Genomic DNA, 18,090 nt, shown 5'->3' on the forward strand with positions numbered 1-18,090 from the left:
CAGTTACAACTCAATGGAAGACAGGAGTGGAGCCTCAGATTACTTGATTCTTGGAGTCTACTGTTTTATACAAAAATCACAGTTAAAAATAGGACCTGCAACCAGTACTCCTAAATTACAACAAGTACTCTTTCCATTGATTTCATAATAGTATAAGAATGACTGTTTCCATATAGGAACAATTGGAAACAGCTTGGGATAGGAAAAGGTTGCTGCTGCTGCTGCTAAGTCGCTTCATTAGGACTCATTAAATACCTTTTTAAATTGTCAAAGATTTAGTTAGGCAAATTCTGTAACAAAATGATGTTTGAAATAAAGAAACTCCTGTTGGACCAGAATTTTAAAAGCTGTTTAGTCTTTGCTGCAAAATAACCTAAAGAGGAAAAGGCGACTGTGAAAATACCAAACATTAGCCTATTATGATTATCTGACTGCCCCCCAAAAATATGTTTATAGTTACAACTCTTCAATCTGTATAGAAATATACAATAAGCTCTTTTAAAAAACACGTCTTAATTTGAATTTTCTTAGAAACTATCATCTCACATCTCCCCAATGAGCAAAATACATCATACATCATAACTCCTCAATTGCTATTAAGGTTTTAAATTCTAGATATATGTAAAGATAGATACTCCTGGTATCTGTGTCCCTCTGAATGATAAACTGCTATAAGGATAAATACATTAAGTCTTTTGACACAGTATAATGCATTAATTAAGTAAAGTCTTTTCACATTGCCCAAGTCCAATAACAGACTTCTCCACCTCATGTATAACTAAGCATTCTTTATTTTACTATACTCAATTCAGTATCAATTAATAAATTAATGTTGCCTAGAAATTAATGTTGCCTAGAAATAGTTTGGAGAAGGCAATGGCACCCCACTCCAGTACTCTTGCCTGGAAAATCCCATGGACAGAGGAGCCTGGTAGGCTGCAGTCCATGGGGTCGCTAAGAATTGGACACAACTGAGCGACTTCATTTTCACTTTTCACTTTCATGCACTGGAGAAGGAAATGGCAACTCACTCCAGTGTTCTTGCCTGGAGAATCCCAGGGATGGGGGAGCGTGGTGGGAGGCCGTCTATGGGATCGCACAGAGTTGGACACAACTGAAGCGACTTAGCAGCAGCAGCAGAAATAGTTTATATAGTAGGAAGAGCATTGCTTTGTACTTCAGACAAATCTGGATATTTGTGGTTATTACTGTTTTCTAATCTGTTTATTATTCAAGAATAGTTAATTTACAATACTGTATTAGTTTCAAGGGTAGAGGACAGTGATTCAGGGTGTTTTGTTTTTTTTTTTTGCAGATTATATTCCATTGTAGGTTATTACAAGGTTTTGGGCACAATTCCCTGCTTTATATACAGCAAATCCTTGTTGCTTATGTGTTTTATGTATAGTAGTTTGTATCTGTTACAATCTCAAATTTCTAATTTGTCCCTCCATCCCTCTCCTTTGGTAACCATAAGCTTGTTCTCTATGTCTGTGAGTCTGCTTCGGTGTCCTCTTTTTTTTTTTTGGCTGTGTTAAATGGCTTGTGGGATCTTAGCTCCCTGACCAGGGGTCCAGGAACTGAATCTATGCCTCCTGCAGTAAGAAGCTCAGAATCCTAACCGCTGGACCTCCAGGGAATTTTTTTAAAATTAAAAAACTGCTTTATTTTTATACAATTTTAAAGGTCACTTTCCATTTATAGTTATTACAAAATATTGGCTATATACCCCATGTTGTAGAACACATACTTGAGTCTGTCTTATAGTCAACAGCTGTACCTCTGACTCACCGCACCTTTGTATTACCCACCCCAATTGGTAATCACTAACCTGTTCTCTGGATCTGTGAGTCTGCTTCTTTTATGTTATAGTCATTAGTTTTTGTTTTTTTTTTAAGATTCCACATATAAGCAGTATCATATAGTATTTATTTTCCTCTACAAACCTGGATCTTAATAATGTCTGTATCACTGAACTTACTGGATGCCCTTAAACTAGTTAAATGTGGCAGGAGTCAAGCAAGATAAAACAAGTACACGGGAAGTGCCCAGTGCCTAGCACACAGCATACACAGAAGAACGCCATACAGCACTGAGTGATGAATCTCTGTTGACAGGTCTCTATCACCTTTGGCTCAATTTGTCTCAAATCTCTAACCCCAGCACCCTTCCTGAACTCCAATTCTGGGCCTCTTATGATGAGCTAGTGCATGTGGGCTCAGTCATAGTTGTGTCCGACTCTTTGTGACCCTATGGACTGTATGTAGCCCACCAGGCTCCTCTGTATGATCAGTGAGAATGCTAGACAATTCCATCTGGATATGTCTGCTATCTTTCAAATTCACTGCCTGAAACAACTCAAATTCTTCTCAGCTGACACTCCACTATAGGATTTCTAACTGCTAATGATAGATGCTTTTAATTAACCATTCACCCAGAGCTTAAAATCTAGTACTTATTTTTGATTCATCTCCTCTAAAAATCTGGAAATTTTTCCTTAGCTACTCCCTCCTTCATAGGCAAATTCAGAAAAATTATAAATGTTTTTAAATGCCTTAACATTTAATGTTAAATCAGGAGATGGTTAGAAATTTTTAGACAAGAACCTAATAATAGAAAAGGCTCGGGAGGGGGGGCGGGAAAAAAAAAAAAAAGAAAAGGCTCAACAAGGTGAACAGGCTGCTTTTCTGAGCCAGGCCACAGACATGGTTTGTGTATTCAAATTCGCACATCAAAGAGCAGTAAAATCCATTTGTCACATAAGATAATCGTAAGTTCCAATTGCAACATAGACATAATAGGTCTATTTAGGTAAAAGATAACCAAGAAAACATTAAAATGTTTATCTGGCTAAAAAGAATAGAGCTTGCTCCAGAGCTTCAAGGGTTAGGGTGATTTAAAAAAAAAAAAAAGGCGCACAAAATTCAGTTAGGTGTTTTCATGTCTGGACTTAAGGCTTAGGAATTGTGGCAGGTCACCTCGGAACCACAATAAGAGTTAACTTAAGGATGGCAAAGCAAAAAGTTGAGAACTGAGGCTCTTGATGATGTCACTGAATTGCAGAGTAATTAACTCTGAAGCTGCCTTACTTTAGAATTTGTTTTGTTTTGAAATAGTGTTTTAACTCACTCCATTAAAAGTTTTCTGATCCACAAAATAAATATCCACATAGAGATCTCCCATAGGTACTTCAACAGGTCCAAAAGAATTAATCATCACTTCTCCAAATGTACTCTTCTTTTTCAAATTCTCTGGCCCAAGATAAAGATACAATCATTCCAAAAAGCAAAAAACCTGGGCGTCATCTTTGACTTCTACAGTAGTGTAAAAAAAGTCACTCCCTCAGATATGTCCATGTCTTAATCCCTGGAATTTGCAAACGGTTCTTATGGAGGACTTTGCAGGTGGAATGAAGTATCCCAACATAGGGAGACATCTCTGGATATCCAAGTGGCCCCTAGGTACAATCTTTAGCATCCTTCTAAGACAGAAGTTAGAAGATATGACACCGATATCAGAGAAGGTGATGGGGAAGACAGGGATAAATTGGAGTTATGAGGCTGCAAGTCATGGAATGCATACAGTCATCAGAGACTAGAAGAGGCAAGGAATGGATTTCCCACCTTGACCAGAGTCTTTGGAGAAAGACGGTACCTGCCAACATCTTGATTTCAATCCAATGATACCAATTATGAATTTCTAGACTCCAGAATTGTGAAAGGATAAGTTTGCTGTTTAAAGCCATCCAGGTTGTGATAATTTATTACAAGAGCCGCAAGAAACGAATACAACTTCTGTCCTTCACTTTTCCTCCAAACACAGACTTGGTCACTAAGGCCTATATCAAATCAATCCTTTCTGTTTTGCCCACTGCCCTGGGCTACTTAAACATCCTGATTGTTCTCCTGCCTTTAGTCTCAGGATGTTGAGTTAATCCTTCACCACTGTTCAAATTGTTTAAAATCCAATCATTTTAGTCCAGCAATTACTTCATGCTTTAGCTATCACCCAGAACAACTCTTAACAGCACTGAATTCTTCTTAGCATCTGCATTTATATCGTTTGACATCAATTGACTTCAATATGTAAAATACTTGAGATAAGGCAGACTTTTATTAGTTTATTTTTAATTGGAGGATAACTGCTTTACAATAATGTGTTGGTTTCAGCCATACGCCAACATGAAGCAGCCCCAGGTATACATTTGTCCTCTCCCTCTTGAACCTCCCACTTCCCTCCCACCCCTTTAGGCTGTCACAGAGCACCAGGTCTGAGATCCCTGCATCATACGGCAAATTCTCACTAGCTATCTATTTTACATATGGTAATGTGTATGTTTCAACGCTATTCTTTCAAATCGCCCTACCCTCTCTTTCCGCCACTGTGTCTTCAAGTCTGTTTTCTCCGTTGGCATCTCCACTGCTGCCCTGCAAATAGGTTCATCAGTACCATCTTTCTAGATTCCATATATATGTTAATATGTGATATTTTTCTCTTTCTGACTTACTTTACTCTGTATAATAGGTTCCAGGTTCATCCAACTCATAAGAACTGACTCAAATGCAATCCTTTTTATGGCTGAGTAATATTCCATTGTACATATGTACCACAGCTTTTTTATCCATTCATCTGCTGATGGACATCTAGATTACTTCCATTTCCTAGCTATTGTAAATAGTGCTGCAATGAACAGCGAGGTATGTGTGTCTTTTTCGATTATGATTTCCTCAGTGTATATGCTCAGAAGTGCAACTGTTGGGTCATATTCCTAGTTTCTTAAGGAATCTCCATACTGTTTTTCATAGTGGTTGTATCAATTTACATTCCCACCAACAGTGCAAGAGGATTCCCACCCTCTCCAGCATCTACTGTTGTAGACTTTTCAATGATGGCCATTCTGACTGGTGTAAGGTGATACCATGGTAGCTTTGATTTGCAATTCTCTAATAATGAGTGATGTTAAGCATCTTTTCATGTGTTTATTAGCTGTGTCTAAGTCTTCTTTGGAGAAATGTCTGTTTAGGTATTCTAAGGTGAACTATTATCTCACCATTCATTATATTGGTGAGGAAATCGAAGCTCAGAGAATTAATGACTTATCCAAGGTCATAAGGCTAGTAAACAGCAATTGACATCCTGATGCTACTATTTCTCATTAATACCTCATATTCTCTCTACTCTGCTATGGTTTTAGATGTTTTTCTTTGCTCCAAACTGATTTTTGAACCATTCTCTGAACATACCTTGCCTGGAAAATACCATGGACGGAGGAGCCTGGTAGGCTGCAGTCCATGGGGTCACTAGGAGTCAGACACGACTGAGCGACTTCACTTTCACTTTTCACTTTCATGCATTGGAGAAGGAAATGGCAACCCACTCCAGTGTTCTTGCCTGGAGAATCCCAGGGACGGGGGAGCCCGGTGGCCTGCTGTCTATGGGGTCGCACAGAGTAGGACACAACTGAAGCGACTTAGCAGCAGCAGCAGTAGCTGAACATACTACACATTATCTCCACTTTCCATCTCTGGTCTCATTTTGGAATTCCCTCATTTTTCTCAACAAGTCAAATACTACTCTACTATGTTCTTTCTTCTACTCTGGATATCAGCAATACCTGCCACTTGCATGCCACTTTTCAGATTATACTGTGTTTTAAAACATATTTTCTTTGGATCTTAAAAAAATCTGATGAAGGACTTCCCTGATAGTCCAGCAGCTAAGATTCCAAGCTCCAAGGGCCTGGGTTTGGTCCCTGGTCAGAGAATTGATGCTACATGACAAAGCTAAGGATCTGCATGCTGCAAATAAAAGATCCCACATGCTGCAACTAAGACCTGGCGCAGCTAAATAAAAAAATTAAGCAATCTTCTGAAGTAGATGAGGAAATTCTTCAAAGATCAAGGAAAACAAAGATCAGAGAAAATAAGTGGCCTAACAGGGCCTAAAAATCAGACACTCTGACTTTAATCCTCTCCTCATTTTACTATTAAACTATGCTGCCTTTCCTCCCCTGAACTCCTATAGCATTTTCTGTCTTGACCAATGATCTGGCATGTGACACCACACCGATTTAGGTTTATGAGATATATGTCCTATCTCTCCAAGGAAAATTCCAGTATATATTTGGAATCAATGATACCCATGTTCTTTAAAAATCATTTTATAAATGTTTGCAGTATAAGTGATGTAAAACTAAACATATTTGAAGTGTACAATTGTTAGAGGAAGCACACAGACTGAAACCGCTCACCCTGGCCAGGCACCATAGTAACCATTTGTGTGAGTTATTTTATGACAAGAGGTCCTAGTCCTAGAAAGTAACTAGTAAGTCACCACCAACCAGAAGAGTTCAGGAAAGGTCAAAAGGAGACACCATGTGTCTAACCACCTCCAAGGATAATTCTCAGTGGTATCCATCTTGGCTGAGCAATGGGTGCACCACCAGGAAGAATCCTGAGTCAGAACGAACCCTACTGCTCTCCGCCTGGGTGCCCCTTCCCGGTAAATCTCTTGCTTTGTCAGGACATGTGTCTCCTCGGACAATTCATTTCCAAGTGTTAGACAAGAGCCCACTTTTGGGCCCTGGAAGGGGCCCTGCAACACAATCAGGTCAGTTTTCACACAGATGTCAGAATATCAAGATAAGGTACACTTCCACGACTCCTGTAATTTTCTTTGTGCCTCTTCACAATCTCTCCCACCAGCCTCTCACCTCCACTGCTAATTTGCTTTTCATTTTAGATTAGTTGCATTTTCTAGAATTTTAATATATATAGAATCATCTAGCTTCTTTCACTGGATATAATTATTTTGAGATTCATCTATGTTGTTAGGCTCCAGAATTTTTGTTACTTCTTGTTTTCTGCTGAATAGTATTCCATTGTGTGCAATTACCACCGTCTGGTTGTCACCTAACAGAGAACAAACTCTGAGTTGTTCCCAGTTTGGGGCCATTACAAATAAAGTTGCTATGACTATTTGTGCAGTCTTCATGTAAACATACCAGCATTTTCTTAATCATTTCTGTCTACACCATTAACATGTGCTACACTCTTATCAATAACATTGCGTATCATAGTGCAGTGGTTCTCAACTGGGCATTTCTTTATGGCCACAGAAAGATCACTGTTCTTTTAACTAGCATTTTATGTATCACAGGTAGTCAATTAGTGCCTACAGATCTTGCTTTCCTACGGATCCATATGCTACTTGCGGGAAAACGTTGAGCCTGTGTATATTCTTTAACTTCCTAACACAGACAGGGGGCATTTTTAAAAAAGTTGAATAAATGTGATTTATGGTGCTTACTTTTGGAATAAGCACATTCTTTTATGTTCACTCATATTATTAATAAAAGTACAATTATAAATGACAGCAAAATAAAGCTTCAGACAAAATACCTAAAATATATATTTTAAGGAGTTTAACATACAAATATTTTAAAGTATAAAATTATAATTTTATATAAAATTAAAATACAAATATTTTATAGAAAACTTGTCAATATACATGGTTTAAGCAAGGATGAAAGAAGAAAGTTCATGCTCAAATTACATAGAAATATGAGTGAAGTAGTGAAAATTACAACTTACCAACTTCCTTCTCCAGAAAGTTATTGTTAAAAAATGTTTTTCACTATCATTTCCTTTAGAATCAAGTGTTTTGGACAAATGCTACAGTGCCTCATACTTTAAATTTTGTTCTAAGAAAAACTGTCACTATGTTGTCAATCTAACCAAAAACAAGTATCTGTATTTTTCCATGAAAGGAATCACACCTTTTTTTCTGAATGGAGTACTAAACTTTTTCATATGAGTACTCATATTTGAGAGCATGAACACTAATAAAAGTGCATGTGATCTTTATCTGACAACAGTTTAACCCTCAAAGGTCTTCCTTAAGTCTTTATTTTTTACAAATAATTCCAAATGAATTACTGTATCTGAGTTATAAAAAAAGGTCATTTTAACTTTTATAACTAGCCACTTTTTAATCAAGTAAAATTTTTAATTATTTTATTCCATGAGTTAAGTTTTCTAGTTCAGCACTCTGAGAAAAACAATGAGATTTACCTGGAGTTAAAGCAATAAATCAATAAAATCAGTAACATTATTAGAAACTCCTCTCATTGCTGGTAACCAGAATTGTGCTTATTATTAATTTCTACATCCAGGGAAAATACATTAATATACACTGAGTAACTCCCACCAAGTGTCTTTATCTCACCGTGGTCACAATTTTCAGGAAAGAATTTTTAAGATCCAGTTAAAAGGAGGAAATAGAAGTAATAAAACCAGGATTTGAAGAAAGATCTGACTAAAAAACACAGATTCAGTCCCTTGTCCCCAACTTAGAAGTTGCCATTTACAAGAATTCAACCACAGTACTTAAGGAATACTAGCAATTAACATCAAATCATTTTTTACTAAAAAGAAAGCCTGAAGAAAGGGTATATCTTATTTCAGTCTCTTGGATCCTTAATAAGCAAGTCAAATTTAAGTCACTTTTATAGTCAATTAGCATTTAAAGAGCTCTGTATTTCCCTAAAGAGTTTTTAAGTGTTCATACCAAGTCCTACTCTGCGTGCTTTAAAATATGTACACTAGTGACTTTACCTAAAACACTTTTGCACTGCTGTCTTATGAAGCGTATCCCCTAAAAGATATGTTGAAATCCTAATCCCCAGTACCTGAGTATGTTACCTTATTTGGAAACAGGCTTTTTACAAAAGTAATCAAACTAAACTGAGGTAGTTAGGATGTACTTATATAAAGTAAAATTCAAAGACAGAGGCCATGTTAAGACTGAAATTATGCTGCCACAAGCAAAAGCAAGGAGAGAGGCCAAGAAGAGCTCCTTCTCTTGCAAAGTTCCTTCCCTTAAGAGGAACCAACCCTGCCAACACCAAGATTTCAGACTTCTAACTTTCAGAGCTGAGACAAAATTTTCTCTTTAAGCCATCCGGGTTGTGGTACTTTTGCTAGAGCAGCGGGAGCAGACAAATATGTGTCTGTTTTTCGAAATACTGTAAAATATAGCTACATTAAATTTTAATGGACTAACAGACATTTCAACTAAAAAGAAGAGAGACTAGGCTTCCCTGACAGCTCAGTTGGTAAAGAATCTGCCTGCAATGCAGGAGACCCTGGTTCAATTCCTGGGTTGGGAAGATCCCCTGGAGAAGGGATAGGCTACCCACTCCAGTATTCTGGCCTGGAGAATTTCATGGACTGTATAGTCCATGGGGTCGCAAAGACTCAGACACGCCTGAGCAACTTTCACTATCACTATCACAGGACTGAAAAAGCAAGCCCAACTACATGCACTTTATATAAGAAATCTACTTTAAATAAAAAACCAAAGAGGTATGTTAGAAGATATACCATGCAAACTGTAAGTACTGGAAGGCAAGAACTGGCTATCCCTATTGTGAAGGAGACCAGCCCTGGGATTTCTTTGGAAGGAATGATGCTAAAGCTGAGACTCCAGTACTTTGGCCACCTCATGCGAAGAGTTGACTCACTGGAAAAGACTCTGATGCTGGGAGAGATTGGGGGCAGGAGGAGAAGGGGACGACAGAGGATGAGATGGCTGGATGGCATCACTGACTCGATGGACGTGAGTCTGAGTGAACTCCGGGAGTTGGTGATGGACAGGGAGGCCTGGCTTGCTGCGATTCATGGGGTCACAAAGGGTCAGACACGACTGAGCGAGTGAACTGAACTGAACTTGAGACAAAGTATACTTCATGACAAAAAGTATTACCAGTGACACAAAATCATTGGTACACATTTCAAGTGCAACAAGGTATGTTCACCAATTGGACCATAAAACAAATCTTAATAAATTTTACAATGAATGAATGCACCCAGAGTGTGTTCTCTAATCACATATTAAAAAATTAGAAATCATTGAGCTATCAAGAAAATTCCAGGTATTTTAAATAACACACTTCTAAATAACCCATAGTAATGAAGGAATCAACAAAGGAAATTAGAAAGCTTTGTTTTGTCTCTTTTTTTTTTTTTTTTTGCCACAGAGCATGTGGGATCTTAATTTCCCAACCAAGGACCAAACCCATGGCCCTTGCCTTGGAAGTACAGTGTCTTAACCACTGGACTTGACATGGAAATCCCTGGAGAGTATTTCTAACTGAGTAATAATGAAAATACAACATTATCAACATTTGTAGAATGCAGCTAAAGTAGTGCTTAGAGTAAAATTTATAGCTTTAAATGTACACAAAGAGAAGACGGTCTAGAAATCAATGACCTATCCCCACACACTTTGCCATCTCACATTCATTAACATGACTACTATAAAAGACAAAGTAACAGAAGATAAGTGTTGCCTAGGATGTGGATAAAGAGCCCTTGTGCACTGTTGGTGGGAATGTAAGTATAGACACTATGTAAAATACTATGGCTGTTACTCAAAGAAATTAGACACAGAATTACCATGTGATACAGCAATTCTACTTCTGGGTATATACGCCAAAGAACTGGAAGCAGAGACATGATCATATACTTGTATACTTGTAACATGAATGTTCACAGGAGCATTATTCACTATAGCCCATATTTATCAACAGATAAATGGATAAACAAAATGTGGTATATATATATATAATGGAATATTATTTAGCCTTAAAAAGGGAGAAAATTCTGATATATGCTATGATATGGATGAACCTTGAGGATATTACACTAACAAGCCAGTTTAAACAAATACAGTAATACATACCATCCACTCACATTCACAAGTCTTCTTTCAGCAAAATGAGAAAAAGAGATTTGGATTCAGGTACCAAGACACTCATTCACATACACACACATACCCTCAAGATAAAAGCAACTGCGAAAGACACACTTTGACAAAATAGTCAATCTATTAGGGGCCTTTGCCTTCCAGATCTCAGGGAGTATTGATTGATACATTTTCTTTCACTTACAAAGCACAGCTACAGATCTCTTAAGTTTTGCAAATAACCCCGGGGGACTGTAAGATGAAGTAAAAACTCTGATCATCTACACTTGATTATCCACGGCTGGTGTCACCAATTAACAAGCAAACAGCAATTCAAACTGTTCTCTCAGTGTCACAGTTCCCTAGCACCGAAAAGGGGAGAATCCCAACCAGTGTCCCATCAGAGATAAAGCTGAACGAATGACCAAGGATAGTTCAAAAGGGAAAATCCTAACCAATGGACCACCACAGGCGAAACCTAAGCAATAAGAAAGTTGGTATTGTCACATCCCAGACCTGTTATTCACCAAAGATGTCTTAACTGGCCAACGCAGGTACTAACACACATACAAACAACAAACACATTGCCCCACAAAGAAATAATCAGACGAAATGCAGCCCAGAAAAAAAGGACCATATGTAGCTTATCCCAAAGTGACATACACAAAAACATAAACAACAACTAAGCTACGGTAACACAGAAAAGCAGAAGAGGTGTGGTCTAAAATTCCACTTCCACTCCCAAATGGAGGCCTTCAAACAAATGGGCAAGCCTAGCTCTGGAAAAGCAAACGAACCGGTTCCCAAATCAGGCAGTCTAACAATTCCTCTCTTCAACAGGGTACGCCAATCAAATGCAAGACAAATTGACTTGAGAGAAAGCCCAAATTGAGGCCAGCTGTATACACCAGAGTGACTTACCCTAAAGTAGCTCACTTCCCGCCTAGGAAGCACTCCAAATGTGAAACAGGAGGGAAGGTGGCAGGGCACAGCCTTTAAAAGAACGACATAGCCCGAGGACATGACATAAAGCAAGTAGGTCCAAGGTGGCAGACAAGTCTATTTCCACTAGACACTAAGCCTCACTCACTATAACAATCAGCACGCTAAATTAAACATCCACAGGCGCCAAGATAGTTCCAAGTGTGTGTGTGTCTGTGTGTGTGAGTTGCTTAGCTGTGTCTAACTATTTGCGACCCCACGGACTGTAGTCTGCCAGGCTCCTCTGTCCATGGGATTTTCCAGGCAAGAACACTGGAGTGGGTTGCCATGCCATTCCCTAGGGGATCTTCCTGACTCAGGGACTGAACCTAGATCTCTGGCACTGCAGTCAGTTCCTTTACCATTTGAGCTACTTGGGAAGCCCCCAAGATAGTTCCAAGGCTGACTATAAAGCCCCAAAAGTGGGCAGTGGCCCAGTTCTTGGAACTCTCTGCCCCTTCCCCAAAATAGTTGGAATAATCCTCCCACTCATGAGCCTAATGAAATTATCCAGCCTACAAAACTAAACATGCCACATTTAATAGAGGATAGTTCCAAATAGGGGCTAACCTGGTAGCTCAGTAGTATGAATCCACCTGCCAGTGCAGGAGACACAGGTTCAATCCCTGATCCAAGAAGATACCCTGGAGAATGAAATGGCAACCCACTTCAGTATTCTTGCCTGAAAAATCACCATGGAAAGAAGAGGCTGGTGTGCTATATAGCCCATGGAGCTATAGTCCAAGGAGCTACAAAGGCTCTGAACACGACTCATCAACTAAAAAACAACAAAGTTCTGAACAAGCTTGCTTGCTAACAGTAGGTGATAATCAGATACTTAGGTTAAGATGTGAATCAAGGGAAAATCATTTTTACAAAGAATTACATTGTTTCAGAAGCCAGAGGGTAGTAGTTCCACAAAATCTTGATTCCAAAGATTCAAACTCTTGGTTATATGTAACCTCAAGTTGTTTGTAAGCTGACTGCATCAAAAACTGTTAAAACCAAATCATGTCAACATTAAAAAAAAACAAAACCTACATACACCATTTAATACCTATAGACAGGACAGATAACAGTATAGAATATTGAAACTGGGGTATCAAACATTTGTAATTTTAAGGTTTTTTTTAAAGGTATACATTACTAAAATGGAAGAATACTCAATATGGAAACAAATGATGTTCTCCTAGAAAACTGAGACATTAGTTTCATTCATCAATTTTCACTCTATAGAATTTGGAGAAGGAAATGGCAACCCACTCCAGTATTCCTGCCTAGAGAATCCTGTGGACAGAAGAGCCTGGTGGGCTGCTGTCCATAGGGTCACAGAGTCAGACACGACTGAAGCAACTTAGCACACATGCATGGGAGAAGGAAATGGCAACCCACTGCAGTAGTCTTGCCTGGAGAATCCCAGGGACAGGGGAGCGTGGTGGGCTGCCATCTATGGGGTCGCACAGAGTCGCACACGATTGAAGCAAATTAGCAGCAGCAGCAAGACAGAATTATCAATGCGAAGGACCACAATGATGTAAGTCAGTGATTTACTCCAGAATCAGTTATGTAAAAATGTGCTGGCTGAAGTCACCTTTGGCACTAATAATAATGTTAGTGAAGAAAGTGTCCATCAAGCAGGAGTGTAATATAAATTTAATGTATCTTTATCTTTTTAAAGGCACATAAACAATCACTATTTTTAGATGCCATGACTAAAAATCCAGAGATTTCCAGCTCATTATGGAGTGAAGTATTTCTGATATAAAGAACAAAGGAAAAAACGAAAGTGGCTTTCAGTTTAATAGGAGATAAATTTCAAGAAATCAGTCAAGATACAAGAAGAACTGTTTCAATCATGAATGTGGTGGCTGCATGCATTAAGACATCCCATTATAGCATATATAAAGATATGCTCACTTGTAGTCTACAAAATGCCAGGAAACCACGGTGAGGGGGGGGATATGTATTTATATATATACACACACATATATTCAATATGAAATCCCTTTACAATAATCTCTGATGCTTCCCCATTTTCAGTAACAAGAGAATTCTATCCTTTACAAGGCTAAAAAGACTTCCTCAAAGTTTAAAACCTCCAACATTTTATTATGGAAAATTTCAGATGCAATCTTCAGTGCTGCGGTAGGACTAATGTCAGTCATGTATTTCTTGTGATTCATACTGAATGAAAATATATCCAATTTTATGACACATTTAATTGTGAGATGCAGTAATGTGTTAAGTGCAACACCAAAGACAGACTTTAGTTTGACGCCTGGATATCACTTTACTTATTTGCAAAGATACAAGTGGCAATAACAAAGGGTTAAAGTAGGATCTGAATGAGATGATGTATGAAATATTTAGCATGGTGATACCTTTTTGAAAGGCTCAACAAATGCTGGCAATTCTCATAACTGTATGAGCCCACTCAGTCTACCAAAACAGTTTCCAGCTGCTATGTGTGAGAATATACACCTATGCTACTGTTTGTGGCACTTTTTCATCACTTTGTGTTTCCTAATAATCTTCAGCAGTATATTTTACCAAGATTAAAGACAGGATAAAGGCAAATGGGCCCAATGCATAAGCATTGTTCATTTCCCCACTCCGTTCCCTGAGGAAGAATGTTTGCTCTGTTAACAAAAGCAGTGGTGGTGTTCAGAGGGAACCACACCGTGCACTCATCTTTTCCTGGGTGATAGGCAGCTGATAAACTCTGTAATTGTATTCTCACTTCAGACAACCATTGACTGCTCCTTCTTAAATCTTCATTTGAAGGCATAATTATAGATTCTATCACATTTTGCCCAATCAAAAAAAAGTACTATCTTCACTGATCACACATCCAAATACCTTTTATATCTGCAGATAGCATATGTATGTCAGTTCTGTTGTGTTACATATAAGTAAATGGATTTATAAAACTGTATCAACTGTCTGCCTCTTTGAAGACATGATTTTCAGAATTCCCTGGTGGCCTAGTGGTTAGGATTCCAGGCTTTTGCTGCCAGGGCCCAGGTTCAATACCTGGTTGGGGAACTAAGATCCCACAGGCCACATGGCCAAAAGAAAAAAATGAAGAACTGACCCATCAATAAAGTGATTTTTCAAAGTAAAGCTTGCAAAAATAAGCCTGAAATCTACTTCTCTGCTCACCTCTAAAGATTAGTCTAGTGCTTTCTCTTTGCCAGAGAAATTGGAATGTAACTGCAAAATATAAATGTACTCCAATATCACTTCACGTTAAGTAACACACTCTGTCCACTGTTAATCCTCTTACAGTGAAGATATATGAATCTATTAGATATTAAAAGGTATGACAGAGTTAAATAACACTACATTTTAAAACTAACTCGGGTAAGGCCTCTTTAAAAATACTTTTAAAATATTTGACTTCTGAACCTTGTATATAGTTTATATGGCCTTCCCTGGTAGCTCAGCTGGCAAAGAATCTGCCTGCAATGCAGGAGACCCCTGTTTAATAACTGGGTCGGGAAGATCCTCTGGAGAAGGGATAGGCTACCCATTCCAGTATTCTTGGGCTTCCCCAGTGGCTCAGATGGTAAAGAATCTGCGTGCATTGAGGGACCTGGGTTCAACCCCTGGGTTGGGAAGATCCCCTGGAGGAGGGCATGGCAACCCACACCAGTATTCTTGCCTAGAAAATCCCCATGGACAAGCCCCCCTGGCGGGCTATAGTCCATGGGGTCACAAAGTGTCAGACATGACTGAGCGACTAAGCACATATAATTTATATACTCAAAAATAAAATTTAAAAAGGGAATCCTTCTATACTGTTGCCGGGAAGGTAAACTAGTGCAGGCACTATGGAGAACAGTATGGAGGTTCCTTAAAAAACTAAAATAATGCCACGAACCTAGAGATTATCATACTAAGGGAAGTAAGACAGAGAAAGACAAATATCATACATCACTTATATGTGGAATCTTAAAAAAGTGATATAAATGAACTTATTTACAAAACAGAAACAGACTCACAAAAACAAAACTTACGGCTACCAAAGCGGGGAGGAAATTAGGGGTTTAGGATTAACAGATACACACTACTAGATATAAAATAAACAACAAGGACCCACTGTATGGTACAGGAAACTATATTCAATATCTTGTAATAACCTATAAAGGAAAAGAATTTGAGAAGAATATATATATGTGAATCACTTTGCTGTATACCTGAAACTAACAAGTTTCAAATCAACTATACTGCAATAAAAAGTTATTTCTTTTGGGGGAAAAAAAAAAGTAAACCATAAAATAAAAAATGGAACCAGTGAACCATATCAAATTGGCAGCATAACCAGAGAAAGTACTTCAAGTGACTTCTGAACACAGTAAGTACTCTGATTACACAGCCTTCATGCAATATATTCTAACGACAAGAATAAACGCAAAGAAATCTTAAAACTTTACTCAGAAGTTTACTGCTAGTAGTGATATTGGTAAAATATTGAAATGATTTTAAGTATATATAGTAGGATACGGCGAGAATGTTCATTTTATTAGGAACTACGATTTTTAAGACAAAAGACAAAGAAAAACCTGCTATGTTAAATCTGAATTGGATATATCCCTATGAATTTGCTTAAACAAACAAGCAAAACACCATTTTTTGTTCTCCCTTCTCAAAGGGCCTAGACCCAGTGACACTCCAGCAGTATGAATATGCCAAACAGTTAGATCCTGGTTTCTATACAACATTTCTCACTAAAAAGAGTCAAGACTTCTTGGATGAAAAGCCCATTCCAGATCTGGGACAAGGAAAGTAACAAGGCGAGCCTGGGATATTCTGCACCAGAGAGTGTTCCAAGACTAATGGTGAGCAGAAGCATTAAAAAGACACAGGAACCAACATGAAAGGGTTTTACTGCCCAAATTTGGGACAGTTTGATCATCAAAAAGAAAAACGACTGTAACGGTTATATTAAAAAAAAAAAAAATCAAAACTCATCAGTCCATAGTATTCCCACAAAAAAGAAGAAAAAAAATCTGATTTGCCACCATTATGCAATGCACGCAGTGGGGGGTGACTAACTCCCAAACTCTTTACCCTGAATATTGATAACTAAAGGGAGGACATTAACATTTTTAGGAGAAAGTTCAGTTCACTCCTAGTTAATGAAAGAAATCTTGACAGAAAATCTCCAATAAAATAACTGATTGAAGCAACAGTCATCAATGGGTGCTATCACAGAGCAAAAGGTACCCAGAAATAGGTTGTTTGCTTGGGGTCAAGATATTACCCCAAGATCATATACAAATCACAAACAGGCAAACCAAACCGTTACAGTAAATCTGGTAGTTACCACTTTGAGCAAGTGGTCACATTTAGTACCCTAAATACTGTAGCATGATGTAACATAAAAGTACATAGGTACATAGCATCATCTATGAAATATTCTTGCCAAATAAAAGTTTTCCTTAAACTAATCTAGCTTTTCTTTAGACCTAACTTCCAGTAACAGGAAAATTAGGACAGAGGATTACATTAAATGACACCATCAGGAAATGGACAAGTCCCCAAAGTGGGAGCATTCTTATAAAGCAAGTGGTTTGGTTCACTGGCAGAATGAAAGGAGATGGGTACTGGTCTTCTAAAAAAAGGATCCAAGGCATAATTAACAAATACAATGTGTGAATCTTAACTGAATACAGCTGGGGGGTGGGGTGGGGGTTGATTTCCCAAAGAGACCCCAGATATTTGCATATGGATTGCTAATTTAGAAAAGTGTTGATAATGATACTGGGGTCAGTATAACCGCAGGAGGAAATATTGGAGTGTCATGGTGTTTGCAATTTACTTTCAAGTGATTACACACAGAAAGGGAGGGAACAACATGGCAGAAATGTCAATCACAGAACTTAGGTACTGGGATATTCATTGAAATTTTTCCTCAATTTCAAAGAGACTGATTATTTTTCATAAATAAGTGTTAAAAAAAAAAAAGGTGTACCTGTACTGAAGGTACAGTAGAAAACACACCTACACTGGAAACATATCTGGGTATAAATCTCACCTTTATCACTAGTTGTGTGGCCTAAAGCAAGTTACTTAACATTACTTAAGTTTCTCTCACCTGTAAAACTCAATATCATCTAAGTCATTAGGTTGTTCTGCAAATCAGATCAGATATGGAAAAGGTTCTCATAATTAATGCAAACACTGTAAAATATAAGACTAACAACAATAACAATAACAAAACATATAATAACAAAACATTCCCTTCATTATTGCCACATTCTATGATTAGGAAACTACATCAGGTAAAATTAAATATCCATTGGCAGTCAAAGGGAAGTAATGGGAGCAACTGACTGTATAAATGAAGATATACACAGT

At 38.0% G+C, this 18,090-nt stretch overlaps 1 protein-coding gene across 5 annotated transcripts in view; it reads right to left on the reverse strand.

Annotated features, from left to right (window-relative positions):
* Positions 1-18,090, reverse strand: part of ZBTB44 (zinc finger and BTB domain containing 44) — a 58,910-nt gene that overhangs the window by 38,581 nt on the left and 2,239 nt on the right. The window lies entirely within an intron of this gene.

This window comes from Bos indicus, chromosome 29 (assembly GCF_029378745.1).
Source record: "Bos indicus isolate NIAB-ARS_2022 breed Sahiwal x Tharparkar chromosome 29, NIAB-ARS_B.indTharparkar_mat_pri_1.0, whole genome shotgun sequence".
Lineage (NCBI taxonomy): Eukaryota > Metazoa > Chordata > Mammalia > Artiodactyla > Bovidae > Bos > Bos indicus.